Genomic DNA, 13,196 nt, shown 5'->3' on the forward strand with positions numbered 1-13,196 from the left:
AGAACCTTCGCCCCTCTCTCCTCGGTAAGGCGGTGGAAACACCTGAATTGGACCCAAATATGGCAACCTTCCTTAAGAGATTTACAAAAGATCCCAAGAAAGGTCTTGATAGAGCATGCAGAAGATGCCAAGATAAATGTTTTGACCTTTCCGGCCCCCTTACAAAGATACTTGAGCTCGCAGTCCAGGCAAAGGAGGTGAATTCTCAGCTAGATCCAGAAATGATCCTGGAATGGGCCCAGAGAGCTATATGTCTTTTGGGTAATGCCAACTGTGCCTTGTCCACAGAACGCCGGAAGCCCTTTTTCATGCACATAGGCCCGAAATAAGCTGAATTGGCCTCTGTGGAGGCAGGCACTTTGGCGAACGGTTTCTTGTTCTGAGACACATTTGTGAAAGATCTGGGAAGATATGTTGCTACTTTTTCCACATTGGACAAAGCCCAAACGTCCATGAAAAAGATGTTTAATAGTGGCCTTTTTGCCAGGGCCGAACGCTTCTGAGACGGAGTGCCAGGACGTGGTTTCAAGCAGGCATCAAGAGGGTGTTTAAAGAGAGGTCAGGGTAATTGATACAACTCATCCAACTTCTAACCCGCCCGCAACAGAGGAGGTTGTGGTTGTGGCCACCAAGGTGGATACTGTGGAGGTTCGAAAGCCTCTGATTCCACGTACTCAGTAAAGTGATCCCATTATCATAGGTTATTCTAGGGTGAAGGATAAGGTTTCATTTACATACCTGAGAAGTAATTACCCAAGACCTGTGGATTCTGTAGACAGTGCAGGGATACAAACTAGAATTTTATTCCACTCAGCTTCAAGAGAGTCCCCCCACCACTTCTTTTTTCCCATACAGAGAGCAATTTCATAGACAAAATTTACTCTCTCCTTCTCAAACAAGCAAAAGTCAAGACTTCACCTCATCCCCTAGGCAGCAGCTCCCGTCTGGTTCTGAACCTCAAAATGTTCAACTCTTGGATAGAGTACCGCCATTTCGATTGCTGGAAGGATGCTGATTGGTGCGTCTGATCTTAAAGACGCATACTTAACAGTCCCCATTTATTCCCCTCATCAGCAGTTCCTTCAGTTCTGTTGACAAAACCAGTAGTATGAGTTCGCTGTCCTTCCTTTTGGTCTTTCATTTGCCCCCTGGTGCTTCACCAAATTGCTATGGCCAGTAGTTCAGTAACTCAGAGAACGAGGGGTACACCTCATTATATATCTCAATGACATTCTGACCATGACACAAAACAAAAACATGATCCTTCTGCACCTTTCTTGGGCTATCCAATTATTGCAAGACCTCAAGGTTTGTCACCAACTCAGAAAAATCAGTCATGATCCCATCTCAGACCACCGAGTTCTTAGTCTTTCAGGTAGACTCCAACAGGGCCCAACTGAGATTTCCATCAAGAAAGAGTTGAGGAGAGCCCTTGCCTCTCCGACTAAATCATTGAAGATTCTAGCGCACCTGATGGGCCTTTTAGCATCCTCCACCCAAGCCATATTTCTGGTTCCCCTTCATTATGGGGCTCTTCAAAGTCTAAAGATTTTACATCTTCATAAAGGGTCACATACTCGGAACAGATAGTACTGTTGGAGGAGGCCAAGACAGAGATAGCCTAATGGTTAGAACACATGGATGAGTGGAACTGCTGCATTCTTCTTTGCATGGACAATATATCAGCAGTCCAGTACATAAATCGGTTAGAGGCAACAAAGTCACAGATTCTGGTTGGGATTGCCAAAGAATTATTGCCTCCAAGATCAGATTTCAGTGATCGCGAAATATATTCTGGGGCACTCCAACATAGTAGCAGACTGGAATTCTTGTTTCCTACAGGGTGCAAGCGACTGGAAACTGATCCCCTAGCAGTGGGTTCTGATGCATTCCTTCAATCTTGGGCGAAAGGGCTTCCTTATGCGTTTCCCCCCTTCTCCATGATTCAGAGAGTACTCTTCTCAAGGTGAGGAGGCAATCGGTGGAGATTATCTAGGTTACCCCATGTTGGAAAGCCCAGTTGTGGTTCGCACTAGCAATTTCGTTGTCTTGTGCTTCTCCAGCATGAATTCAACCCTTCCCATCTCTTCTTTCCGACCACTTGGGTCTTCCTCATTCGTTGGTCATGAAGAGTCGATTGTCCCTTATGGCCTGGAGACTTTCGGGTGACGTTGGCAAATGCCAGGAGTTTCAGAGAAAGCAATGTTCTTCTTGTCGCAATCTTGAGCTCCCTCCACTTATAGGAGGCATCCTGGAAGAGATGTACATGTTTGTGTAGTGAACGGATAATTGATCCCTTGGGGGCAGGGATACCTATGATTGTAAATTTACTATCGAAAATGGCCATTCAAGGTTTGGCATACAGGACCATTAACAAGTTTCAGTCTGCTGTTTCAGCAGGCCACCCACATTTAGATGGTATACCTGTGGGGGAACATCCCTTGGTCTGTAAACTTCTCAGGGGTGTTATGATGGTCCATCCTCCACAACCAAAATATACTACATTATGGGATGTTGACATAGTTTTGCATTTTCTGAGGGCTTGGCTTGCCAACGAAGATCTCTCTCATAAGCAATTGTCTGCAAAGTTGACTCTTCTTCTACGTCTGATTTCCTGTAGACCCCTCTCGGATGTGACTGCTTTTGTTTTAGCAGGTAGAGTAATTACTCCACCTGGAGTTTCATTTTCCATTTCTCGATTTACAAAAACTGCATCACGCTGTAATTCCTATCCTCATAATCAAAAGTTATGTGTGCTGAAGTGCTTGAAAGCATATGAAGAATGTACTGGAGAATTTTGTCGAGATTTCACTGGTCAGTTTCTCATTTCCCTACAGAGCTCCTTTAATCTAGTCTCAGCTGCAACTCTGGTCCGTTGGGTCAAATGGTTGTTGGGAGAAACTGGAGTTGATATCTCTGTTATTTTTAGCTCCTTCTGTTCACGGAACTATGGCCTCTAAAGCTTTTTGCACGGACTCTCATTTAGAGGACATTATGGCCACCGCTGATTAGTCTTCAGATTCCATGTTGAAGGTGTTCTACCATAAACCAATTGTAGATGTTGCATTCACGGTAGTGGTTCAGCTTTAAACTAGCATAATCTAATATCTCCGGCCCTGACATGGAATAAAAATGATTTGAGCTGATGCATCAAGAATTTTCAATTCTATTAAGGACACGGAGACAAGGATTATCCCACCCGTAGAACAAACACAGTATTGTATTTTATAATAGTTCAAAGTATGACGAATATTGAATAATGTACCACGGTGTTGTCAGAATGTTGTTTTAAATTTCCCACCCGAGATTGCTTTACTGCACATGATTCATTCTTTTTTCCTTCTTTTGTTTTTTTTTCCCTCAGGAATGGATAATAAATCAGTGAATAGTCAAGTTGGCCTAGACACGAGGTTTGGTTGAATTGTCGTTATGAACATCCGTCAGCTGCGGAGTTGATTTGTCGTTGTGATGGGTATTTTGTGGTTCCAAAGGTTCTTTGTTGTATTCAGGTTGTCAAATTATTATTGTTCAGTTTGCAAAGAGAGAGGAAGGACAATAGTGGCAAGGCCCCTGATTGGTCAGGACTCCTGGGGTTCATGGGTAAGTAGTTCTGAGTTTTAAGCTTTCTAATTGGCTGCTATAAATTACTCAGTAAAGAAAGAGAAGCATAATCCTCGCCTCCGTATCCCTAAGAGAATTGAAAAATGTTGATTTCAGCTAGAAAGTTTTTTATTCACTGCCAACTTTGAAATCTCTCAAGACAAATTTCACTTTACCTAGCGAAAATGAAAACGTAGCATCACATGAGATGAATCAAGATGCAATGTCTCTATCACCGCAAGGTGAGGGCTTGCTTCCCTGCACCCACCTGATACATTAGACTGTGTACATTAGAACACTTACTGCAGTGTTCACAAACTATTGTGTAACTACAAGCTCTTGTAGCAGAGGCACTACCTTTGACAGATCTGTGCTGCAGGTGTAATTAGTATCTATTAACATAGACACAAGAAGCAGCCAGCCTCCTGGGTAGGGAATTTAGCATTCCTGGCTAACAGGTCTTTCTCAAAGAATGTCCTGTTACCCCTAACACAAGCTCATGTAGAATAAAACGTTTTCTAGCTTACACATCAAGAATTTTCAATTCTATTAAGGACACGGAGGCGAGGATTATGCTTTCTCTTTCTTTTATTGTTCCAAACAGCAGCCAATCAAATAACAGTAAAACAAAAAACATCAATACCCTGAACCTAGGACCCAATCCACTTAAGTCAAAAACCCAAAAGTCACTTCCTCATTCTTTGCTGCTCGGCAGCCAGATAAGTACAGTATTTTTGTAATGTCAGATAAAAACCAGAACTCAGTAGAAACATAACTACTTACAGATCAAACCATCCAAGATCAACAAATCCGAAGTCCAGAACACTGCAATCCGAGCTCAACAGGAGCCAGAGCAGGCTGGAACAGAAGCTTGTTCTGCAGAACAACCGAAGCCTATGGATCTGACCTCTCCAGAAGCAGAGATCGGGATAACCAACCATCAAGGTGTCTTCTGATCCATTCCTAAAAGTGACTAAATTTAAAGGTAATATTTTCACCAAATAACAAGTATTCAAATATCAAACATCTGCATACGATCCACAATTCAGGGAGGGCAAACCCCCCAAATCATTTATAAGAATAAATTACAGAATATTCATATCATAATACTAAATATGCTTCATCAAAAGTTATGGGAGGGATAATCCTCGCCTCTGTGTCCTTAATAGAATTGAAAATTCTTAATGCGTAAGCTAGATTTTTTTGTTTTTATTGTATGTCAGGCCTGGAGGCTCTGATTATGCTCGTTTAAAGCTGCCCAGGCACCAGAGTGGCTACATCAACCACCGCTTTGTAATAGAATTTATGGAAAGTAGACTCTGAAGACTAGTCCGCTGCCCTCAAAATGTCCTCCAGATTAGAGTCTAACACATAGGTCTTGGAAGCCATAGCTCCTCTGGCTGAATGAGCCCCAAATTTAGATGTATCTATTCCCGCTTCATTTATCAATCATCTCATCCATCTAGATAAAGTATCCGGTGCACTGGTCTAAAAGGTTTCTGTAACAATATTAACCGTTGACCTTTAGAATCATGTCTGATATCATCAGTAACTGTTTCGTACGCTTTCAAACATTGAACTACGCACAATTGTGGATTTTCAGGCAACATAGGATACGTTACCAACCAGCGAGTAACATAGATAGCTTCACCGAGATTTGCTTTCTAGAAGGATAATGATTAGATTGCCATCTGTCTAAAAATCTCAAAACTATGTCAACATCCCAAAGAGAAGAGTATCGAGGGTGAGGTAGGGACGACATGCAAATCCCTTTCATTACTTTGCAGACCAAAGAGTGTTCCCCAACAGGCTTTCTCTCAACCGGTTCATGACCTGCCAATATGGCGGATCTGAAATTGTTGACAGTTCGATAAGCTAAACCTGACCCTGCAAGTTCGGCTAAAAAATTCACAATTGTGTCAACATCTGACCCCAGGGGATCGAGACCCCGTCCGGCACACCAACTATTCCATTTCCGCCAAGCTGAGGCATACCGTTTATGAATGCCTGCTGCCAGGTTTGTATGATGAAACCTGCAGCTTGTTGCGAAATGCCTGTGGAATTCCATCTTGACCTGAAACCATCCAAAGCATTAACCACAGTTTCTCTCACAGGACCAAAGGATGTTGAAGGCCTTCCGGACTCATCAGCAGATTCTGCCAAGGCAGAATGAGAAAAGAGGGACCACAGGCTAGTAACAGGGCTACCGGGAATCAGGGCTGAGCTCTCCAAAAAGGGGCCAGGGCTGAGCTCTCCAAAAAGGGGTCAGGAGAACAATCTCCACCTTTTGTGGTCGAACGTGCAACAGAATCCTGGGAATCATCATGGAGGAAAGGCATACCCCCGAAACTGAGTCCAGTCCGGGAGAAAAGCATCTGTCACCAGAGCCAAAGGGTCCTGGCGCCAGCTGAAAAATTTCGATATCTGAAAAGTGAGATGTAATACAAAAAAGATCCACATCGCAGGGATTCAACACCCAAAGAATCTGGTGAAAACGAGTCAGATCCAACTTCCAATCGCTGGCTTCCCTGAGATATCTGGAGTTCCAGTCCGCTATGGTATTCTGAGACCCCGGTAGATAATCCGCTGTGACTATCATTCAGTGGCTGAGACAATATTGCCAAAACCCCTTGGCTATCGCAGCAAGAATCCTGGATTTCATTCCCCCTAACTTGTTGACATATCTCACTGCCGAGATATTGTCCATCCTTAATAAAATACAACAATCCGTCTTCTGAGGGGAGAGACTGTTTATGGCAAAAGAGTCCTCTAGGAGCTCTAGACAGTTTATGTGGAGACTTTGTTCCGACATCGACGAATGGCCCCCTCGTCTCAATCGATCCGCATCGTGTCCCCCAGCCCCACTGGCTGGCATCCGATTCAATCACTATGTCAGGCTCTGCCATTCCAGGCTTCCATATGCACTAACCACCAGTGAATTTCTGTCTTGACCTCCTCGGACAAAGAAACCTGTTCCGAGTAAGGCAGGCCCTTCTGAAGGTGTTGAATCTTTAACCTCTGAAGAATACAGTTGTGAAGAGGAGCAGGGAAAATGGCCTAAATGGAAGAGGACAGAGGTCCTACTATCCTGGCAATCACTCTCAAAGAAACAGTGTGGCTGAATAATGCAGACCTCAACTGCCTCTTGATGATGTGAATCGTTTGAAAAGGGAGAATCAGCCAGGACTGGAAACCCAGGAAGTCTGTTACTTGAGAAGGACTCAACAATGACTTTTGTATATTGATGATGAATCCCAGATCCTGTAAGATTTGAATAGTCCATGTTAAATGACTCTGGAGATTCTGTGCATCCCGTGCCATCTATAAAATGTCATCCAGATAAATTAGCCAATAAACACCCTGGGCTCGAAGGGACTCCACCGCTAGTCTCATCAATTTGGTGAAGCACCAAGGAGCTGACGACAGGGTGAAGTCCTGCCACAGGAATTGTAGATATCTCCTGTGAGGTGGAAAAATGTGAACCAATAGGTAGGTGTCCTTGAGGTCCAGATGGACCATCCAGTCGCCCTCTAATAGAATGTCTCTCAACATGTGTATCCCTTCCATTTTGAAGTGCCTGTGTAAAATACAGCAATTGAAATCTTTTAGGTTTAGCACTAGTCGATGACCTCCACTTTTTTTATTACTAAGAATATCGGGCTTATAAAACCAAAACGGTGAGACAAGGAATAACTTACTGCTCCTCTGGCGAGCAAGGCATGAACCTCTAAGTCTATAAAATACTTATCTGCTTGGGAAAAATACATTTGAGCTGGAGTCTGTGATTGTTTTAGAGTACTGAAGAACTCAAAGCCTGAAGCCTGACAGAAAATCTGATTCCAATTGTTTAGGAATAAGCCGACTCTGTCCCCCAACATCACCTGTCAATATGGTATAACTCTTACCGGAATTTCCAGCGTCCTGGATTGCTCCTTGTTGTCCACATTGGGGACCTCTGTGGAATCTGGAATGCCCTCCTCGGGAGCGGGTGGGTTAAAAGGTAGAGTCCACAGATTCCCTGTACCAACCACCTCTACATCTGGGATATTAGGCTTAAGGGCCTGAATTTGATCCTACGCCCTCTATAACGACCGGCCCTAGGAAAAAGGCCTCTTTTGAAAACTTTTTGGAGCGACATCTGTGCTTTGTCAAGGGAGATGTAGGTAGAGCAGAATTTTGACAATTCCTTGACGAATTGTGCTCCAAAGAGCAACCAGTCCATAGTAGGACCCGATTCTGAAGTTGCTAGGTCGTTTAGTTTGGGGTTGATACGTATCAAGATGGATCTTCTGCGTTCGGATTAAAAATAGCACAGGTAGTATTACCTAGCTGGCAGATGGCTCTCTGTGCCCAGCCAATCAAAATATCAGTGTCTACTGCTGTCCCAGACTCTTTTGAGTGAAAAGCAAGCTCTAAGATCTTGGTCAGAGGACCGGACATGTCCAAAAGTTTGTCTTGGCAGTTACGCCACACCCTGTCCAATCCCTTCTTCTGGTCTTTGGAATACTGTCACCATAGTGGTGTTCACTTCTGTAGTGTCCGCAACTTTGCCTTTTAAGTCTAGCCTGGGACATTCCACTCTGAGGCAGGCTCGGACCTCCTTATCAAAACTCTTGCATGCGTGACATTGCACATACTTTGCCACTTTTGGTGGAGGAACCCAATTAGATGCTCTTGGGTAAATAATCTCAGTGGGATCAAAATCGAGAACTTTAGCAGAGGAGGCATGTTTCTTAGGTCTCTTATTGGGACCAGGAGTATTAGGGTCATCTGAGTCTGCAGAGGATATGTCTTTATCAGAAGCGGATGGGGAGAAACCAGCATCTTTTTTAACACTGTAGTTATGCTCGCTGGCTTTTTTGCTGCGCAGTTTTTCAAAGGCATCAGCATGGGCGTCCAAAGACATAGAATCAGTACCTTTTCCTTTATAGCTGGGCTTAGGCCCTTTGCCTTGCGCTGGGATCACCGGCATCCAACCCTGAGTATGAGCGTAATCAAGCAACTGGCCGGAAAAAGGTTGCAGTGCCCTCACAAGGGCCTCATTAACAGATTGCTGAACCCTACAATCTAGGGCTTCGACTAAGTTCATTTCAAGTTGGTCGTTATTATCTTCAGGGTAATACCCTAACTTATCCTCCTTCCATTGAGCCACTATCCTGAATAATATTGGTATTTATGTTAATAAGAAATTGTCCAGGAGATATCAGTAAAGGGGGAGTGTAACAACCTCTGCCAGGCCATCTATGCCTAGAAAATGTGGAGGGAGCAGCTTGGATACAACACTCTAGGCAGTGCCTATTCCATTTATTACAACCCTGTGTTTAGAGCAGCAGGGAGTCAGGGAGCACCAAGAGATTTTTTGATTGGGGCACTTCCTCGTGGTCGCATGGCAGGAAAACGAGATGGCTTCTTCCGATAAATATCTGAGGAAAAACGCCAGCTCGTAACGTGACGTGACGTGCGCAAAGGATTTAGAAATAGGACTATGCGAAGAACGCGTAGTCCGCTCCCACTCCAACAGACTTAATTTGGCTGGTCGGCTGCAATCAATTATAGCGCTCGGCGAGCACAGCGCGATGTAATGATATGCGAGCAGAATCGCTTTGCTTGTCCAATGTAATACAATATACAGTTAAGTAAATAAAGTGGAAGTAAAAATGCTGTACTTATCTGGCTGCGGAGCAGCAAAGAAAGAGGAAGTGCCTTTTGGGATCATGACATATGGGATGGGTCCTGGGTTATGATTGGACCATGTGTTACTATTGTATGAGGATCATGAGTATTGATGTTTTTTGTTTTACTGTTATATTATTGGCTGCTGTTTGGAACAGTAAAAGAAAGTGAAAGTGAAAGTGGAAGAGCGGATCCCAGAGGACACCAAGCAGACTGCTGACACTACCTTTTATCACCCCGGAATCAGGGTATCGAACCAGAAGCAATGGGTCTTGTAAGTGGTTACCCTGTTGTTGAAGTAAACCTCAGCAAGGCCTACTAGTGCAAGGGGTTCACCTTTCTCTGCACAAAGTCCTTAGACCATGTAGGAAGAAGTTGGCACAGGAACTGAAATAAAAGACAAAGTTTATTAACCTCATGAGGTGGTACTACAGTTCAAACAGCACCCTTAGGTAATGTCTGAAGTAGCACACTGAACTGAGAGAGCATGGTCCTTTTATACCCACGCAGGGGCTAAAAGGAGGTGGTACAATTATAGAAGCAAGACTTGTATACATGTAAGGTTATGTGGAAAATGCACAGTCGACAGGTAGGAGGAGCTAACAGTTTTCAAGGACTAACAGCTGCAGACCTTACTTAGCATGTGCGAAAGTGGGAGATGCTAAATATAACTTGTCACTAGGCAGATTTCAAGAGTAGTTAACAGAAAGGTAGGACAGAGCACATGGTGAGCACATGGCAGCATGTGGCAGAGAAAATGGCTGCCATGAATACAAAATGGATTCCGCGAAATGTTCACAATAGTTACAAATACTGATGTCTTCTGCTAATGCTTAATCTAATCGCTGCTAAACTACAACACTGTGAAAACAGATGCCATATGTGACCCGCATAAACTACCAAAAACATTTAATGGCTGAAAGAATGAGTGTCAAACTAAAATAAATGGCACCTTCGAATCGCGATGTGCGTAGCACAAATTTGTGATGCTGGCTTAACAAATAAATTGCTTCTATAATTTCACGGCATCAGAACTTTAATGTTCATATTTCTTTGAATATGCCGTGAACTCTATAGTGGAATGTATGAAATGAAGAGCTGAGATATGTGGTCGCTTGCTTGTACCGCTATCAATGCACAACAATGCCACCTTCTGACAATATTCCGCACTGCATAGAATTTAAAACCATTTTTCAACTTTTTAATCAAATCAAGGCAAGCACAGGGACGCCAGAGTTTAAATGCCACAGCCTCCCCTTCATAAATAAATCACAAATTAGCACTGTAAATTGCAACACTGTGAGAGCACTACAGACCTCTCAGAGCACATAGTGATTTAAGAGAAATCACTAGGATCAGTTTTTCGCTTAAAGTAATCATTGTTTCGAAGAAGAAGAGGCCTCGTACAAGCTAGGGCTTGCGAGCCTGCAAGAGGTGCGAATGCCTACTATCTTTGGATGCAAGCACCACTTTAAGCAGTAGTGTTGGAACTGCTAGCCCCTCTTCAGTGTCTACTGCTGGCCAGCTCAGATCAAGAATGCTCTGCAAATGAAAAGGGAAGCTTTGCCACACACAAGCAAGAAACCAAGAAAAAAGTCCCACAAAGAATAGATAAACACAACAAAGTGTAATGATACAGTAGTTAGTCCTTGCTCAGTGGCAGGAACAAAAGAGAACAAGCATTTGCAATGCACTGGGTCTCGCATTTACTCCAGTTAGAGCTATTGGCATTGGAAATTCCTAACGGGACTTTTCTTGCCACTTAAATTGAAAATGAAAAGTAAAACAATTGACATTAGCAAACCAATTAAAAGGGCCATGGCCACTATGAGCATGAGCGCGAAGGAGAGACACAAAAGGAAAAAGAAGTTCACTCGCAGTTGAACGTATTGGCAATTGTGCAATCATCCATGTAACAGGGTTGATGTCCAAGGTGGACAAGGTGGTAACAAAACCTCCCCAAGGAGGGACAAATGTAAAGCGTTTACCAATGATAACAAAGGATGTTTGAAAGGCAAGCCCACAAACAAGTGAAAGTGATGGGCGTGCGTTGGGTGCGATTAAAATCCCACAATATTTACGACAGGTCAAAGCGCTTGCACGTGCAACCTAAAAAGGAGGGACAAAGAGATCGGACTCACAAGCAAGGATTTCTAAAAGACACTGAAACAAACAAATGAAAAGCAGGGAGATAGCTTTAAGCCCACAAGAGAAGTATACTAAAGTATTCAAGAGGTCTAAAGCTCGACATAACTAGCCTAGGTGTGATTCTGGCCATTGTTTGGAGAAGTGTGTCCAAAAATGTTAGGAAGGCTGTCCGCGTCAACTCTTTTATCTTTACACTCTCAGTGCTGATATCAGTTGTCGAAGGTGTAGGAGTACAGCTATGCTTCATATACCGACTCTTGTGAACTCTTTATTCAGTGTAGTGTGAACTGTACACCAGTACTATGCGTTTGGAAATACTGCTTTATTGTCTATCATTGTAGCTTTGTGACCAGGTAGGACAGTACTTTGGGAGTCCCTTGTCTGCACTGTTAACGTTGTTGTGGTTTCTTCAGGAGACATCCACAAACTCTCCTTCACTCTTTTGTAGAGCCTACAATGGACACCATCATCGGACATTCCCCTTTTTCTAGCTCTAGTGTTGATTCTCCTATAGGTAGCCATCACCTTCCTATTGCCAAAAGGCCCCACAGCTTCAGGCGACTAGTGAGCCCTCTGTACCGGCCATTATGCTGAAGGCTTGTTCAAATCCATAAAATGCTTTTTGTCATCCAGATAGAAAGAAGTATCTGCTGAACATACCTTTACTCCCAGGTCCTGAGTCAGGCACCAAATGCTTGCCTAGAATATATTAAAAACAAATAAAATATCTCCATGCAAAATCAAAAACCCTTGGTCTATCTTTTCTAAATATTCCTTATACAAACAGCAGGACATGATAGAATCTTGGTATTCAAAACCAGCTCAAGCCTCACTTTATGGATAATGCTAAATGGTACAGGGGTATGACTGGATTTGCTTTGTAGCCCTGTTGGAGGGGAGGTGCTAGTGATGGAACGGTGTTCAGATGTTCTCTTTGCCTCTGTATCCAAGGACTCAAGCTTTATTGGATAATGACTTCCAATAAGACAAAATTGTCTGGGATTCCATTTTATCCTGTGAAGGCAGGACGGACTTGGCATTGTGTTTGTTGCCAGACTAATTTTTGCGACTGTATTAAGCTGATTGTCATGTATTGGTCCTCTCAGTGCTTTCAGTGGGATGAAAAAGGTAGGAGGGGTCTTTAATAGGTGTGTATCCAAAGAAGCGTGGTCTATTAAATTAAGGGTGTGGCTTAAAACAAGTAAACCAAAATCCTCCACCTCACAAAGTGTGCCAAGTGACTAGTATCTACCTTTTTTGTTTTTTCATTAAGACAAACACAACAGACAATGCCTAAAACAAGCCAGACTTATTGGTTCTGCCATCCTTTTTTAGCAGTCTGCAATTAATCAGTAAAAACATTGTTCTGATGAATACTTCTAACCATGCTGAAAGTGATAGAATAGAGCTGCATATGTGTCACATGAGTGTTCATGTCAGTTCCTTTCTTTTATGCATCTTCCGACATGGATCTAGAACTACGCTCCCAACTTTGTCAGTTTTCCACTGACTTCTAAAAGATTTCACCCGTGTTCTAGGGAATGATGTCACCATCCACGACCACATGTTTGAAGCATATGTCGATCACAGGCCCACACAAGGTGTGTATTTGGGACACACATCTCTTAAGTTGTATGAGAAGCACTCCTGAAGGGCATCCAAGACTGGTCGGCAATGCTGTATGTCTTCAAACACAAGAAGACCACCTTAGCATAAGCTCAAACCAAGTCACATACTCTGATTCAGTCCAGAGGCCATTTCTGTGTCCACTCAAC

This window comes from Pleurodeles waltl, chromosome 3_1, assembly GCF_031143425.1.
Source record: "Pleurodeles waltl isolate 20211129_DDA chromosome 3_1, aPleWal1.hap1.20221129, whole genome shotgun sequence".
In the NCBI taxonomy this organism is placed as follows: domain Eukaryota; kingdom Metazoa; phylum Chordata; class Amphibia; order Caudata; family Salamandridae; genus Pleurodeles; species Pleurodeles waltl.